The sequence below is a fragment of the Atta colombica genome, unplaced genomic scaffold (genome assembly GCF_001594045.1).
Source record: "Atta colombica isolate Treedump-2 unplaced genomic scaffold, Acol1.0 scaffold131, whole genome shotgun sequence".
Classification (NCBI taxonomy): domain Eukaryota; kingdom Metazoa; phylum Arthropoda; class Insecta; order Hymenoptera; family Formicidae; genus Atta; species Atta colombica.
The window spans coordinates 23,990-40,153 of NW_017259219.1; the positions used below are offsets into that span (position 1 = coordinate 23,990).

A 16,164-nucleotide genomic window follows, 5' to 3' on the forward strand; every position below is an offset into this window, starting at 1 on the left:
AGTAAATTGGAAATTATAATATTCATGTAATGTTACTATTAATGTTTACCGAGAAGTAATTAAGCTTATTATCGGATTATGAAAGGATTATAAAATTATATTTGTAGTATATTTTGAAAATTACTAGTTTGATTTATTTCAGTTAGAAATATTAATAATATTTTTTAAATTTATTTGATTATCAAGACAAAAATCGAAGATGGCAGAAAATTGTTGTTAAGAACAAAGATAATTTTTTGTTTTATTAGAAATCAGACTTGCAAATTTTTTTTTTGATATTAGATATACATAGTCTCGACAGAATCTATTGAGCACATTGTCGGAAGTCGGCAAATGTTTATCGCAATCATGATAATTATGCCACAGGACGTGGACACGTGTGATTTAATGACTATTTATGTGCCGTGTGACTATTACGCATTATTTGAATGTACGAGTTATACTACAAGTATAATTCATACATTCAGATAATCTTCAACTTCGATATACTATACAAGTTGAACGAACGCCATTTTTACTTCTCACATTATATTTTAATGATGCTGACTCGATTTCGTTTTCAAGGTATCGATATCAGATTCAACAAGGACAGAAACCTGACATATTCCGTGTTATATACTCCAAAAATGGAAGGTCCGCACAAAGTGAAGGTACTCTTCGCTGGCAGAGAGATTCCGAAGAGTCCATACACCGTTAATGTCGAAGGACACGCTGGTGATCCAAGCAAAGTCACGGCAAGCGGACCGGGTCTGCAACCGGAAGGAGTCGTCGTGAATAGACTTACTTTCTTCGATATTTTTACAAAGGACGCCAGTCGCGGAGTGCCTGAAGTTATCATCTTAAATCCGCAGGTAAAAAATGATGTCTTTTAACATCGAAAGTCCCTGTGAACATTCTGCCAGTTAAACGTTTAACATAGCGTTTTTTAGAGAAGATTTATATTCTGTAGAGCTTGTTATTATTCTTATTATACATAATTAAATTATATTATTACAATGAATCTTACTATTTTATTATATATCAAATATTTTTATATGTGATTTTATTATAGGGTAATAAAACTATTCAGTAAAGCTGTGTCAGACCTCGCCAGATGTCTAGAGATGCGAGTACGTATCGCCAGTGACGGGTCTACATTCGGTCAACATATTCTTTGCCGACAAACCCATACCTAGAAGTCCCATTGGTGTAAACATTGCACCAGTTTCCGATGCGAAGAAATGTAGAGCGTACGGACGAAGGTTGTTGCCTACTTGCATCCGCGTCCAGGACATCGTCGACTTGTCCTCACTAAGGATGCTGATGAGGGTGTACCGGATATTCGCGTAATCGGCCCGGGAGGCGTCAGTCAACCAGTGCAGTAAGTTCTTATTATTTTAGTTTGTAAAAACACTTTGTGACTTTTAAAATTTCATTTATGTCATATTTCTTGTTTTTATATTTTATTATTTTTATATAATTTTTCTATATGTTAATGAAAAAAATTAAACATAGATGAATAAAAAACGCTATATTCCATTAAAAGTTAATAAGACAAAACTCAACAATTGTCAACAATTGTAAGAATTGTAAATAAAATTATAAAAATTTTATTTATTCAAATTTGTAAAACAAAAAAAAATATAAAATAGAGTAAATATATTAGAATATCTCTACGAGATATTTTGCTTTAAATTTAGTTATCGATTTAATCGATGACATTGAATTACTTTAGAATGTCCAAAACCGACGCTACGACTTACAAATGCCACTATACGCCGGTTAAGGAAGGCCGTCACGTAATAATGATCACATATGGCGGTAAAGAGATTCCCAAGTCGCCCTTTGAGGTCAATGTAGGTCCTTATAAGGAGTCCAACATCAAGGCTTTTGGACCTGATTTGCATACCGTGTCGTCGGTCATCCAGCGAAATTTATAGTAAACACAAACAGTGAGACTAGTGCCCTTGGTTTCTCCATCCAAAGCGAAGATAGAATGCAACGATAATGGCGATGGAACCGCCGATGTTTCTTACCTGCCCACCGCGCCAGGCCAATACATGCCATTCATATCCACTGCGATAACGAGAACATCCCTAAATCGCCTTATATCGCGATTATTTCGCCGAAGACCGATTTTGATCCAGAGAAGGTAAATTCGAGTTCACTATTAACTTCATTTCACTATTAACATTTCTTTGTATATAACTTTTTTTTATATAATTTTTTTTAATATAAATTTTAATGTATATATATTTAATATTGTATATAGTATTATATATATATATATATGTAATAAATTTTACAGGTTTTCACATGCAATAATTTTAGTACTAACTAAATAAACAAATGATAATTGCTTTTTTATTGACTTGGACAAGAAAGATATCGAATATATATGCTTTGTATATAGGTTGAAGTTTATGGACCAGAAATTCAGTCAGAAGGTGTTGCCAAAGACGAACCGACGAATTTTACGATTGATGCGAGAGAAGCTGGTCAGGCGGCTCTGGAAGTTGCTATTCAAGATAATCTTAGATCTTAGAAAAGAAGTTCCTCTTAAATTAGGCGACAACCGGAACGGTACTGTTCAAACGTATTACACACCTATATCTAGCTCTCCGCATGTTGTGATGATACAATTCTAGAATATTGATTTCTAAAATCTTGAACCGAACTTTTACTGCTTATATGTTTGTAATGATTTTTTAAAACATGCTGTTTTTGAATAGCTAGAAAAGACTAGGGTGAATTTTTTAAGCAGAATAAAATCTCAGTTTTAAAGTCAAATTAAAATAAATACACAAAATATTGTATAAAATGTTGTTAAGATCAACTACGAGCTTATGAAGTTTTCGCAAACCTTGTAACTTAAAAAAAAATATTTGTAGAAATCTCAAAAATATTATGCTAAAATACTCAATAAAAGCGTGACTTATGAAGTTTCAGTGTAATTTGATTTCTTAAACAGTATTATGCAAGATGCTTTGTTTAGCAAATTACTACTTATAAGGTACATATAGATAAGGTAAATATAGATATTTTAAAAGAAATATATTAAGATATAGGTATTAGAAAAATAAAATGCCTAAGTATAGGTATTTTATCTAAAGTGTACTTGTACTTAGGTACAAATACTTTTATTTATTAATATAAAGCTTCAGAATAAATAGGCATTTATGATTTCATGTATCCGCACATAATATTTATGTATTATATATGCATTTTATATGTATATACGTAAAAAATTTTATGCAAGTAAGTTTAACATGTCCGCGCGTTGGATGTGCATTTAGTAAAAAGTATTATCTAAAAAGTAATTAAATTATGCGTAAATATAAGTACCGGTATACAAAAATTGTATCTATTTATAGGTATAGGTAGAAAAAATAAGTATCTCTACTGCATAACACTGTTCTTAAAGATATCTTTTTCTTTAGGTGTGAATTATGGCGGAGTGGCCACGAAGAAATCTCCATACAGAGTTAAAATAGCTTTGCCCTTGAATCCTGTTATGGTCTCCGCCTTTGGCCCCGGTCTTGAGAAAAGTGTAAAATCTAATGTTCCCACACATTTCAATGTCGACTGTTGCGAGGCTGGCCACGGTAAATTGGACATTATTAAAATGGTGAATCCTGAAGGCGAGAACTTCCAATTTCGTTAATGGATAATGAGGATGGCACATACGTCGTGGACTACATGCCCCCACAGCCAGGAAACTATACGGTGAATCTCAATTATGGTGGATTGAAGGTACCTCAATGCCCCATTAAGATCAACGTTCAGCCTCATGTGGATGTGTCCAAAGTGGATGGTCTGGCACCAAGTGAGTACAATTACTGAAAATTTTTTAAGTGTTGCTTAATATTTCGAATACTGTATCGGTTTATTTAAAATCAGATTTAATTAAATGTGTTACTAATCACATATATATGCTCGAACCAAGTTATATGCAACATTTTGTCCCACGAAAGTGGGACAATAGTTGAATACTCTTAAACGTAATATCGCGTTTAAAATGATAATAAACTTGATAGCGTGTTTTGTAGCCTTTTATTATTATTATTCTTTCTTATTTTTATAATACATATTAAGTAAAATATAATATTATTTTATTTTTTTAATTACTACAATATGTTGGATTTATAAATTAACTTAATTGATAATGTAATACGAGTATATGCATAGTGTATTATCTAAATTCTTTGAAGTGAATGTCATTCCAAAAGAATGAAATCTCCCTCCAAAGAAGTGAAAATTCAGTTATTCTTTTTCGAGAATGGTAGAATTTTCATTCTTTTGGAGTGAGAATTCACCCTAAGGAATTTAGAGGAATTTATTTTTTATTATTTAAATAGACTATTAACAAGAAATAACCAAAGACATTTATCGTTATTTATCATTATATATTGTTATATATCTGGTTTGAGTGTATAATAAATAATTTTTTCATAGTAAAAATTTTATGTTTATTATTTTATATATTAAATTTTAATTTACTAATTTGTAAGCGCGGTTAGAGAAGGAATAATAAGAATGCAATTAATTTTATGATTAAAATAAAATCTTGCACTTAGGTAGGTATATCAGCAATGCATTAGTTTGAAAATGAATCGTGCCAAAATCGCGCTCCTTCCAGCGATCATTGAGAAGATAATTCTCGTCTCATAGCATATGGCTGATATTCTTTTTGGGAACATTTCTCAGGGCGTTATCTAGCCTAGATTTTCGAAATATATTTTACCAAGGTCTCTCCTCGGATGTTTTGCTGGAGTGCGAATCAGTGCGATGTTTTATTTATAACGGCGCTCGCGAATTCCTTACAGTTGACACGCACACAATTTCGCGTTTTGTCTAAAAATATTGCACTTCGATGCTCCACGCGTTACTCCTTCGATTGACTTTACCTGGAAGGAAGGCAGCTCCTAACATTGAATGTGTCACGATAAAATTCAAAGCAATGCCTTCAAGAAAAATTAATACATTTCTAATAAAATTAATACATTTCTAATAATAAATAATTAATAATTAATTAGAATCACAAGGCTACAAAGAATCATATGCTCTCTAAATTCTCTAGAGTGGAATTTTACTCTAAAGAATGAATTGACCAGTCATGAAAAAGAGTGGCTCAATTTTCAATCTTTAAGGATGAGATTTTACTCTCTAGAATGACAGTTCATTCTAAAAGTTTTAGAAAGTAAATAAATCAAAATAAGAGAGAGAGAGAGAGAGAGAGAGAGAGAGAGAGAGAGAGAGAAAGAGAGAGAGAAGTGCCACTTACAGTCAAAGTCGGAAGTTGGAATAATACACGTACATATGTATTTAAATAAATTTTATCATAGTGTCGATTATTTTTCGGATTTGCAACATAATCATATTGACATAATAATAAAGAATAAATAATGTAAAGAACAAATAATTATTTTTACACGCTGGATATTTATTGTAACTGAATGCACTTGTATCTACGACACGTTATCAATTTCGTAACCGCGAGAGATTTCTTTTATTTGGAATACGCTCTGCCTAATTTACATGCGCATTGTGGGCTTATGTACGTAACAAGTGACTTTCTCTCACAACTTGATGCATATCCAGTATTTGAAATCTAATGTTATGATAGGCTTTGCGCAATGAATGTCCGGCTGTCACTTGCTGGTGAATGTTGATCATAAAGTATAATTAATCATCCAATTCTCTCGATCATGCTTGCATGTTTAGTTCATCCTCTAAATTTTTTGGAACAGAATACACTTTGAAGAGTGAATCACTCAACAAGTTTTAAAGAGCATTATTTAATTTTTCTTCAATCATCTCTTCGACGAGAATCAATGATAATTTCATCAGCAAGTCGGCGCGACGTCCATTCGTTGCTCACGAGCAGTCGTCCCGTCGCGTAAGCACAAGCGAAAATGCATCGCGGTTCATCACGAGAACCCGCAAACGTCCTCGCAGCGGCCCCGGTGAACAGCCTGCAGCAATTCCGCTGATAACGCAGGAGGCGGGCAGGGCGGCGGACTTCCAGGTGGCGATCACGACTCCGTCCGGCAATCGGATCAAGGCGCACGTGGTGCCGACTCACGAGGGCTACCTGGTTAATTTTACCCCTATCGAGCCAATCTCGAATCAGCCGTATCGGCTGACCTGTGTTCATGGCTCTGATCCGGGCAAGGTGCGCGCTTCGGGACCTGGTCTCTCTCACGGTGTGGTAAACAAGCCGGCCGAGTTCGTGATCGACATGCGTGGAGCTGGCCAAGGTAGTCTCGGTGTGACCGTCGAGGATCCTTGCGAAGCCGCGATAAATTGTAGGGACAACGGCGATGGCACCTGCTCCGTCGCTTACCTACCCACTGAGACCAGTAACGGTATCAACATCACTTTCAACGAACAACACGTGTCGCTCCCCTTTTCAGGCCATTGTCGTTCTGGATGCGGACCTATCTAAAATCAGAGCCAGCGGGAACGGCATCCAGCCACACGGTATCGTTAAGGACATTAGCACGGAAATCGTTTTGTGATTGGAAATTGAGATTACTATGACCTGTTCGTCTCTAATTTGCGTGATGAGTTTTGTAACGCGTCTCGGGATTTTGTAGGAATAGCTTTAAAGGATTGTTTTTCGATCATCGAGATTTTGTCGAGATTGATTTTTAAGGAACATGCACACATTAGATATTCGTGTATATATGAAATGAATTTTTCAAGTTGCACAAATGTTGTGATTATTTGATCTTGAGAAAAACTCATTGCGACTATGATGAAGAAAATATTTTTATCGATAGAAAAAGATTCGATAGAAAATCCCGATAATTATTCTGAGACGCGTTGATGTTGCGATGCATGTGTGTCATGATTGCACTTTTATCGTTAGTTATCATGACATTCCCTGCTTTGGATTTTTTGATCGTAACCATAGTTTAACATACACACTTGTTGTAAGATACTTGAATGAGTTTGAAGAATACTAGAGAGCATGTTTGTAAAAAGTATGTATGAAACAATAATTTAAATTTATTTCTTTCTACGAGCATGGCCTCATTTTTAGTTTAAAATCCAGTATGCCACAAATAATAATCTTATATATTATTGTGATTTGTTCTGTGTTAAATTTAGAGACTGCAATTACGTTTTGCAATATGCGCTTATGCATTGTCATTTTAATAAATAATTTATTAAATTAGATACTACATATTGTTTAAAACAAATAGATGTTTAATTAAATCACAAAAACGATCAGGAACATAATATTATAGAAATATATTTAAAAATTATACACCTATTATAAATTTATTACGAGGTATTAATAATATAAATAATAAAAGTATGTTTGATAAATTTAATATTAAAATTTATTAAAGATATGTACAATTTTATGTTACTATTTTATGTTAAATTTCAATCTGTTAAGAAATTATGCTAAATTAAAAATACAAGACTACAAATATATCTTCGCTATTATAAAATTTAATTTTGAAGAAATCAGTTTCTATATTAAAAGAACAATTTTTCTGAAGTATCTAAAAATTTAATCAGATACAGGTCTAAAAATAATTTTATATATTGAATCATCAAAATAATTATATAAAATACTCAAGTTTGTTGCTGGAACAAATTTTTTGTAGCATTCTTGCTCATCATTCTTAAACACTCTACACTATTATTTCGATATCCAACAAAGTTATTTTCAGATTTTATATTTAGCTAAATTTTTAAATACTTTAGTCTTTCTGTGTATTACAAAAATACTTCATTATCAAGTATAAATCTCGAATTTTTAACGCATGAAAATATATAATTTAAGATATATATAATTTTTTAGAATGACAAAGTTTAATTTAAAAATATTACTATTTCATATATGTATGTGTATAGATGTATTTGTGAAAAAAAAAAGAAAAAAAGCATTCGAGTTTTTACTTAATCATATCGTGTTATCGCGTTTTGCAATTTATTCGTGAACAAGCAAACATCATTCACAATAGACACGAGAGACATCACCAAGTCAAAGACTGATGACGATAAGGTGCTCTGCATAAATAATCCCAATGGCGGTAAAATCGAGAAGCTCATCGTCCCCCAGGATGATGGCACTTATTGCGTCAGTTACATGCCTTTCGAGGAGGGTTGCTACACCATCGACATTCTCTATGACAACGTGCCCATCCCGGGTTCACCATTCTCCGTCAACGTACAATACGCCTCCGATCCCAGTAAATGCATATGGTCCTAGTTTGGAGCAAGGCATCACGGACAAAACAAATTATTTTACGGTGGAGACTAAAGGTTTGTAAGCCAATAATTTGATCAAATTCTTAAAATGCTGTAATTTTATACTACCTACAAATTGTATAATTTAGAAACATAATAATTATTATATAGAAAAGGGGAAATATTTTTATGTAGCTAAGGTAGAAAGAAATAGCATGTATGCGATCTTCTTTCAGGAGCTGGTGGTGGTTTGGGTGTGTCGATTACGGGTGACGGAGAGGTCAGAGCGGAAGCCAGGGAAAAATGGGATGGTTCCTGCGATGTCGAATACGTTACCAGGGAACTTGGTGATTACGAAATCAACATTAAATTTGCTGAACAGAGCATACCCGGTTCGCCATTCAAGATCAAAGTTATATCGCCGAAAAAGAATGTGATCGCTTGAGGACCCGGTCTGCACATGGTACGTGTGCCCGCCAAATTCACGGTAGATGCATCAAAATGCGACAAACAGGCACCGGTGAAAGTACACATGTCGCCTAACTTGGGAGCCTCAAATCAAGAGCAAAGGTGACGGCCTGTACGAAGTGACATATCAGCCTCCGCCTGCTGGAAGAAACGAGCGACTTGATGTTACTTTCGATGATGACAATATCAACGGCAGTCCGTTCGATGTGAAAGTTCTGCCCTTCATAGAGCCAAACAAGGTAACTTTGTCGGGTCTCGGGGTGGCACCCTTTTGCACTGCCTCCTTCTCGATTGACTTCATCGTGGACACTTCTAATGCTGATTACAGCGATCTTGAAGTGCAAGTTGTGGTAAGTATCGGGTCTCGCAAAGAGTTTTGTTATCGCGCTTGACTCTCATTGTCAATTTTTATTTCTTTCTATTCCTATTTTGTATCAAGCGTTTAATATTTTATATTTATATATTTGATTTCGAATGAGAAAACAAAAATTTATATGTTTTTTTTTAATAGCCTTAAACTTATTAATATTATTAAAAATAATTCATTTTTTTTTCAGGTAAATATATAAAAGGTTCTCGCAAATATTGCTTCGTATCAAAACTATCAAGAATAAAACACAATTAAATTACAGATTATAAAACTAAATGAATTTTTTAAAATAATTTTGGAAACTTACAATAGATCATGGATGCTGATGAAATTATTATAAGAAAGCAGTTATCCGACATCTTGAATTTGTTAAATATCTGATTGACAAAAACATTGGACGTTGAATAATATTCTAAATGAAGTAATAATCATCCTTTTAGAATTCGATTACTTTTACAAAAATTTTCAGTTATTTTTAATTATAACAAAGTCTTCAAAATATAAAAATTTTATATATTTTTTTATTCGCGCACAATATCAACAATGTTGTATCAATGATACAACAAAAAAAATATTCGACGAATTTATTTTATAAAATAATGATATTATTGTACACTTATGAAAATATATGTATTAACTTGGCAATTAAAATTGATTTGACCTTTATATCTGGACATATTTGAATTTTTAAATTGTTATAATTATTAATAGGTATTTAAAATTATATAATTACATAATCCAACACAAAAATTAGATGTTCATTAATTTGCATTAATATATGTACAAAACAAGAAAATGTATAAAGATTATACAAGACTAAGCTATTAGGTGTACAACTTTGCTTCCGCCGTTTTCCTATAGATGGCTTTAGCGGTAAGTGATGCTCTGTATTTGGTGGGACCAGCTCGGCGTAGTGTATTATGAACTGTTAAAATCGACTGAAACAATCACAGACGATCGATATCGAATGCAATTGATGCGTTTGAGCCGAGCATTGAAAGACAAACGGCCGCAATACAACGATAAAGTGATTTTGCATGACAATGCTCGACCCCATGTTGCGAAAGTGATCAAGACATACTTGGAAACGTTGAAATGGGAAGTCCTACCTCACCCGCCGTATTCTCCAAACGTTGCTCCCTCTGACTATCACTTATTTCGATCAATGGCACACGACCTGGCTGACCAACACTTCCGATGTTATGAAGAAGTAAAAAATTGGATCGATTCGTGGATAGCCTCAAAAGATGACCAGTTTTTTCGACGCGGGATTCGTTTGCTACCCGAAAGATGGGAGAAAATAGTGGCCAGCGATGGATAATACTTTGAATCATAAATGTATAACCAGTTTTTTACAATAAAGCCTCGAATTTCGGAAAAAAAAACGGCGGAAGCAAAGTTGTACATCTAATATTTTTTTCAAATTGTAATAAAATGTGTGATGGCAAAACACATAAATCAAAATATATGGAATACTAGATACGTTTAAGAGTTAGCAAAACATCAACCTGCTCGCCAAGCGATTGAATATAATTGGGTCTTTTTTATAGATTCAATCAATTACATTCAATTGCTCGATAAACAGTTTAGTTTCTTTGTCTAGTTTAAATGTATTGTGTAGAAAGTTTTTTAATAATAAGTTGATCCATTATATTTTCGTACCTTGATAAATTGTCCAAATTGTCCCTATATTACATATGGTGTGTATGTACACACTAATCAAAACTTATGATGGTTTTTGCCAACCATCATAATAGTCAATCATATTTATTATTATATTCAATTTGAATGCAAATCAGTGTCATGGCTATAACGATCGTAACGAGCAATATAGATAGTTCTAAAAATTACAATTTAATTTGATTATTCTTATAAGAAAGATTTATATTAATCTACCTACTAAGTGACTCGCGAATAATTAAAGAAGTTGTATTGAGATCAGATCAAGTGCCGCGTAAGGTAGTAGTGCAGGATCTCGGCGACGGAAAGTATAAGGCAACTTATCTGCCGGACGACTGCGGTCGCTACAAGGTCAACGTGAAATACGGTGGTAAAAAAGTGCCGAACAGCCCGGTGCAAAGCACATCTATCAGCTCAGCGAATAATTGTAAAATTAAAGAGGGTATTCAGCACACTTTGGCTCAGGGCGAGAAATATTGCATTACTATGGACACTGAAAATGCAGGCCGCGGTGCAGTGACCTGCCGTATCCGCTCCACTACTGGAAGGTGAGCATCTGCTTGATTCGTTCCGATTTAAATTTGACTATTTCGGAGAAGATGATTCGGAAAGATGAAGAGAGAGAAGACATTGCGAGAACCTTTAAAATTTACTCTCGCAGTTACCAAAACGTTCTCATATTCGTTCTTCTTTTAAAATCTGAGATTTATTTTGTCATGTATACATAAAATCACAAATATTTTTTAATTTTTTTGTCATTTATATAATTAGAATATTTTATACCTAACTACGAATAATCTTGAAATATATGTATACATGAAGGCGGATTATATTTTTACACTTTCTTCGCATTTATATCTTTCGATTTTCATCAAACTTCCAAACAAAATCTTATTTTAAATTTAAATACGTCATCGTGACTTATTTATTTTGAATTTATAGACGAACTTGAAAAAGATCTCTTACTGTGTTATATCTTTTTCGATTTCTCAATGTATAAATATTGAAGAATTAATTATAATAAATTATTACTTCATTCTTTTGTAATATTATATTATATGTTTCTTATACAAAATTATATTATCACATTTTATATTCCTTTTATAATTATTTAATTTATATTTTATAAATTTTAATTATCATAATAAATTACTTTTCTAAATAAATAATGCATATGCACTTCTTGATATATGTATTATTTGCAATTAAATAATAAGGATTGCTATAAATATAAATTAACGAATAAATTATCAACTAAATAAATTAAAAAAACAAATAATAAACAATGAAGACATATTACATTTTGCTGACATTTTGCTTACAATCGTATATTAGGATTAGATCTGGAGTGTAACGGCATGATTAATCGGCCGTATATCGTGAAACAAATCCAGTAGGATTCAGGATCGTGGCCAGTTGCCATGGTGAACGTCATGAAGTGATAATAAGTGGATCGTCGTGAATCTTCGGCCAGTTGCACGTAGTGACTATGCCGACATTACCAACTACCATATCTAACATTGAAATCAAACGTCGGTTTGAAAGCGAAATATACTTTTAATAAAACTTAGTGTTGACAGCAGATGAGTCAAGAAGAATGATTATTTAGGAAACAGATTTCATAACATTATATATAGATATATATATATTTTTCAGCAATGATGCTCCATTGCTAACAGAAATGAGAAAATTATTTTTGTACAATATCCGCGTCTTTCGAAGTTACACTAAAAAATACTATATTTTAATAAATATTTATTTAAATAGTTCTAACAAAAAAATATATTTATTAAATATATATTTATTAACATAAAAATCATGAATTTGATTCAATTATTTGATTCATTTATTTTATTGAGTAAATGTTTATTTACTGTAAGTAAATATTTATTTAATATGTAACTATTTAAAGAAAATATGTATTAAGATTGATTTAATGAATTTTTTTTTCAATGTAGTTATATCATACTCATTTGTAATTAGATTAATAAATTATAACGTTGCACATATTTTTCTAATTGTCACAACTGATGCCAGACTATAGATCACTTTACATGTTCTCTTTAATCACATTGGCGAATTTCTTAGTAAAACTTTGTTTCAGACATTTGTTCATTCATTTATTTTATGGTGACAGTTGAGTTGGATTTGAATTAAATTTAACTTCACAGTATTATTTAACACATAACTATTCAAAAAAAAAAATTTTCTAACATACTGAAAAAGTATTGCAAGCTATTACTCAAATATATTATATTCTTTGTACTACATTTATATGAATTTATATGAATTTATATAAATATTAAAAAAAATATCTAAGAAATTAACAAAATTTAAGATATGATTTTGATTACATTACTACGATACACAAAGTGATAAATCCGATACATCAGAATTTAAATTTTTTGTAATCAAGAGAGTTTGCTTGTTACAATGTAGAGATTATAACGTCACGTTATACATGTGCATTTTCTATCCTACATATTGCTTTTATGCATAATCGGGCGCGAGCCCTCCAAAAGATTGTCAATAATTCTAATCAATTCGACTATAAATGCATTCTGAATACTGACAGTGGTCATACAGCTGCTACCTCATAATTCATCTGTAATATTCTGTGTTGTTCGAGTTGGCAATGTCTTCTGTCGAAAAGACACTTTAAAACGGGCCAAATTCTTTATCTCAGTATACAAAGTGACAAGATGTCATATTATATATATCTGGTATTTCCTATAATAAACACAATTTTACAATTATATTTTATACGACTGTGTCATAACAGTTAATAATTTACAGTTAACGCAGTACGTGAAAATATCATATAAATGTAATTTATTATCCGATTTTATTTTGTACATTCTACGAATTGATTTTTATGAAAAATAAAATTTTTTTTATGAAGAGGAAAAGTATTCAGATGAATTATGCGATCTAGATGTCACAAAAACATTTCTCAGTAGAACTTTAAAATATTTTTTTATATTATTCCGTCATTAATCCACATTTTTCATTGCTATAGATACATGGATGTAGAATTTAAATTTAGTTTTTTCATTACGAAAAAGAGTTTTTAAAGAAATGGACTTTTCTCAAATTTCTTACTTTAGATTAAAAATCTAGACAATTGAGAATGGAATCGCGTGAAAACATTTAATATTTACATTACTTATTGAATGAAGTTGCAGCGGCGAAAATATACGGAATGCACGAATCTATTTCTTGAATAGATCTCCGTTCTATATTTTAATCTGTGAATAATACATCTCGGTTTGTGATTTCAGCGAAATCGTTGACATTGACATAGAAGACAACGGCGATGGCACAGTCAACATTTACTATACTGTTGCTGATGCGGGAGACATTCTTAGCATTAAATCAACTAGTGCCTGATGGATTCTATACCTTCACAGTGAGCAATTACAATATTTTATAATCTATCTCGCGAAATCATTATCCTTTTACATTTGTTTGTACAAAATTAATATAAAAAACTAATGATGTTGAAGTTTACGTGAAATTCTTTATTCAGCAATGTATATTTTATGATCAATAATAAAAAATTAATTAAAAATTAAAATTTCTATAATTAAAATAATTTTTTTTTTAAACTTTCTTGAAAATTGTTTGAAAGTTTTTAAAAAGATTTATAATTTTTATATATTTTTGTTTCTTTTTAAATTAAATTAATTGCTACTTTAAATTGTATGTATCATATTAAAGAAATTCTTGAATTTCCTCCATGTATATTTATAATGTAAAGTATTTCGGCAAATATGTCAGGTCCATTTAGTAAAATATTTAGTAAAATATTTAGTAAAATATAAAATAATTACAAGGAGTTAAACTGTAAAACGCTAATAAAATTACCGCATTTTAATATATATTTAGTGTTCCTCATAATCATCTTCTCGATGTCAATTCGGACATGTTCGGTGCTTTTGTCGACGATGAACCCCGGGTGGATGGAGCGCGAGGTGTATCTAACTATAGAGGTAACACGTACTGCAGGATATCGCGTAGTCTCCAGTGAAACAGTCCACTGCGAAGACTCATCGAGACCGCATCCGCCGGTTCGTTATCGCACAAATCTTCGCCCATCATCACATGGACCGCCCATTATCATACGTCGCGCTGTAACACGAATTCCGTTCCAAGTAACACACACATCCATACATTTTTATCTCTCGCTATATCTTCTCTATCTTTGCACATCCCTTCCCATCTTACAGATTAATACTGTATGCATGTATATGCATACTGTGTATGCATGTGCATCTGTGCGCATGCGTGTGAGTGCTGCCGTCATCAAATGGTCCAGAGTGCCTTTGATCGTAAATGCTGGAACGCCATTAACCTGCTAAAAGTGGAGAGTCACTTTTATTAATCCACATGATGTTTAACCAAAAACTATCTAATCTAATTCTGTAAACATCGAAAACTTTTCCATTCGAAATATGAACATTTCGTAATTTAAAATGAGTTAAATAATAATCCCATACAACGAGCACATTTTATCCCAGAGATCTTCATGCGAACATTCTTAAGACGTTGGAATGATTTCAGGATATTTTTCAGAACGTTTCTTGAAGATCTGTACTATATAGGAATATGATCAGAAATATATCGTTTCACATTTTTTGGTCATTCATTTTTTAATCATTCTTTTTTACTTATGTTTTAGAATAAATAAACGTAATTAAACATTATTTTTTAATCATTTCACTTATTACATATTTTTATCATGTATTAATACAAACAGATATATACGGTCGGACATTGTTCGCCTGTTTATTCAAATCGGATGATTTTTTTTACTGATTATCAGTAGGAAAAAACTTACACACATATAATATATATAATATATGATATCAGATATCTTTCTTTAAGTAAAGTTTAAGTAAAAGTTAAGTAAAGATTGTTGAAAAAAAATTTTTTTTTTTATTTTACTTTCTCTTATATTTTAGAAAATTTATTGTTTTCATCTTCATCTTTATCAAATTTGACTTGTCATTAGTTGCTTTGCTTCGAAAATCTAATTATCTCGACGCGAAGAGAAACGCGATGAGTTGGAATGATCCATGCCGGTGATATAAATGCTTGCATATTCATGCGATCGCCGTCATTTTGTGACACCTGCCCAATTAATTCACTAAACGTCAATGCTTAAGAAGTGTCAATTGTTTCAAGATATATGTGATTTTTGTTTCCTGTTTCATGTGGATTAAAGTAATATTTTCAATTTTATCTTTATTGTTTTATTTTTTATTTTTATTGTTATTTATAAAGTAAGCTAAATTCCAAAGCTTTTAGACTCATACTGTAAATATAGAGAAAAATTCTCTCTTATTTATTATTAATTCCTAATTTAATTTATCATAATCTTAATATTCTTCATACTAATAAATTATTAAATTTAAACTTTATCTTAATTTAATTATTTATTAATCTAATAATTA

The 16,164-nt window shown here is 31.6% G+C and overlaps 1 pseudogene; it reads left to right on the forward strand.

Annotated features, from left to right (window-relative positions):
* The window catches only part of LOC108684308, a 21,205-nt pseudogene extending 7,064 nt beyond the window's left edge, over positions 1-14,141 (forward strand).
* The last annotated feature ends 2,023 nt before the right edge of the window (positions 14,142-16,164 follow it).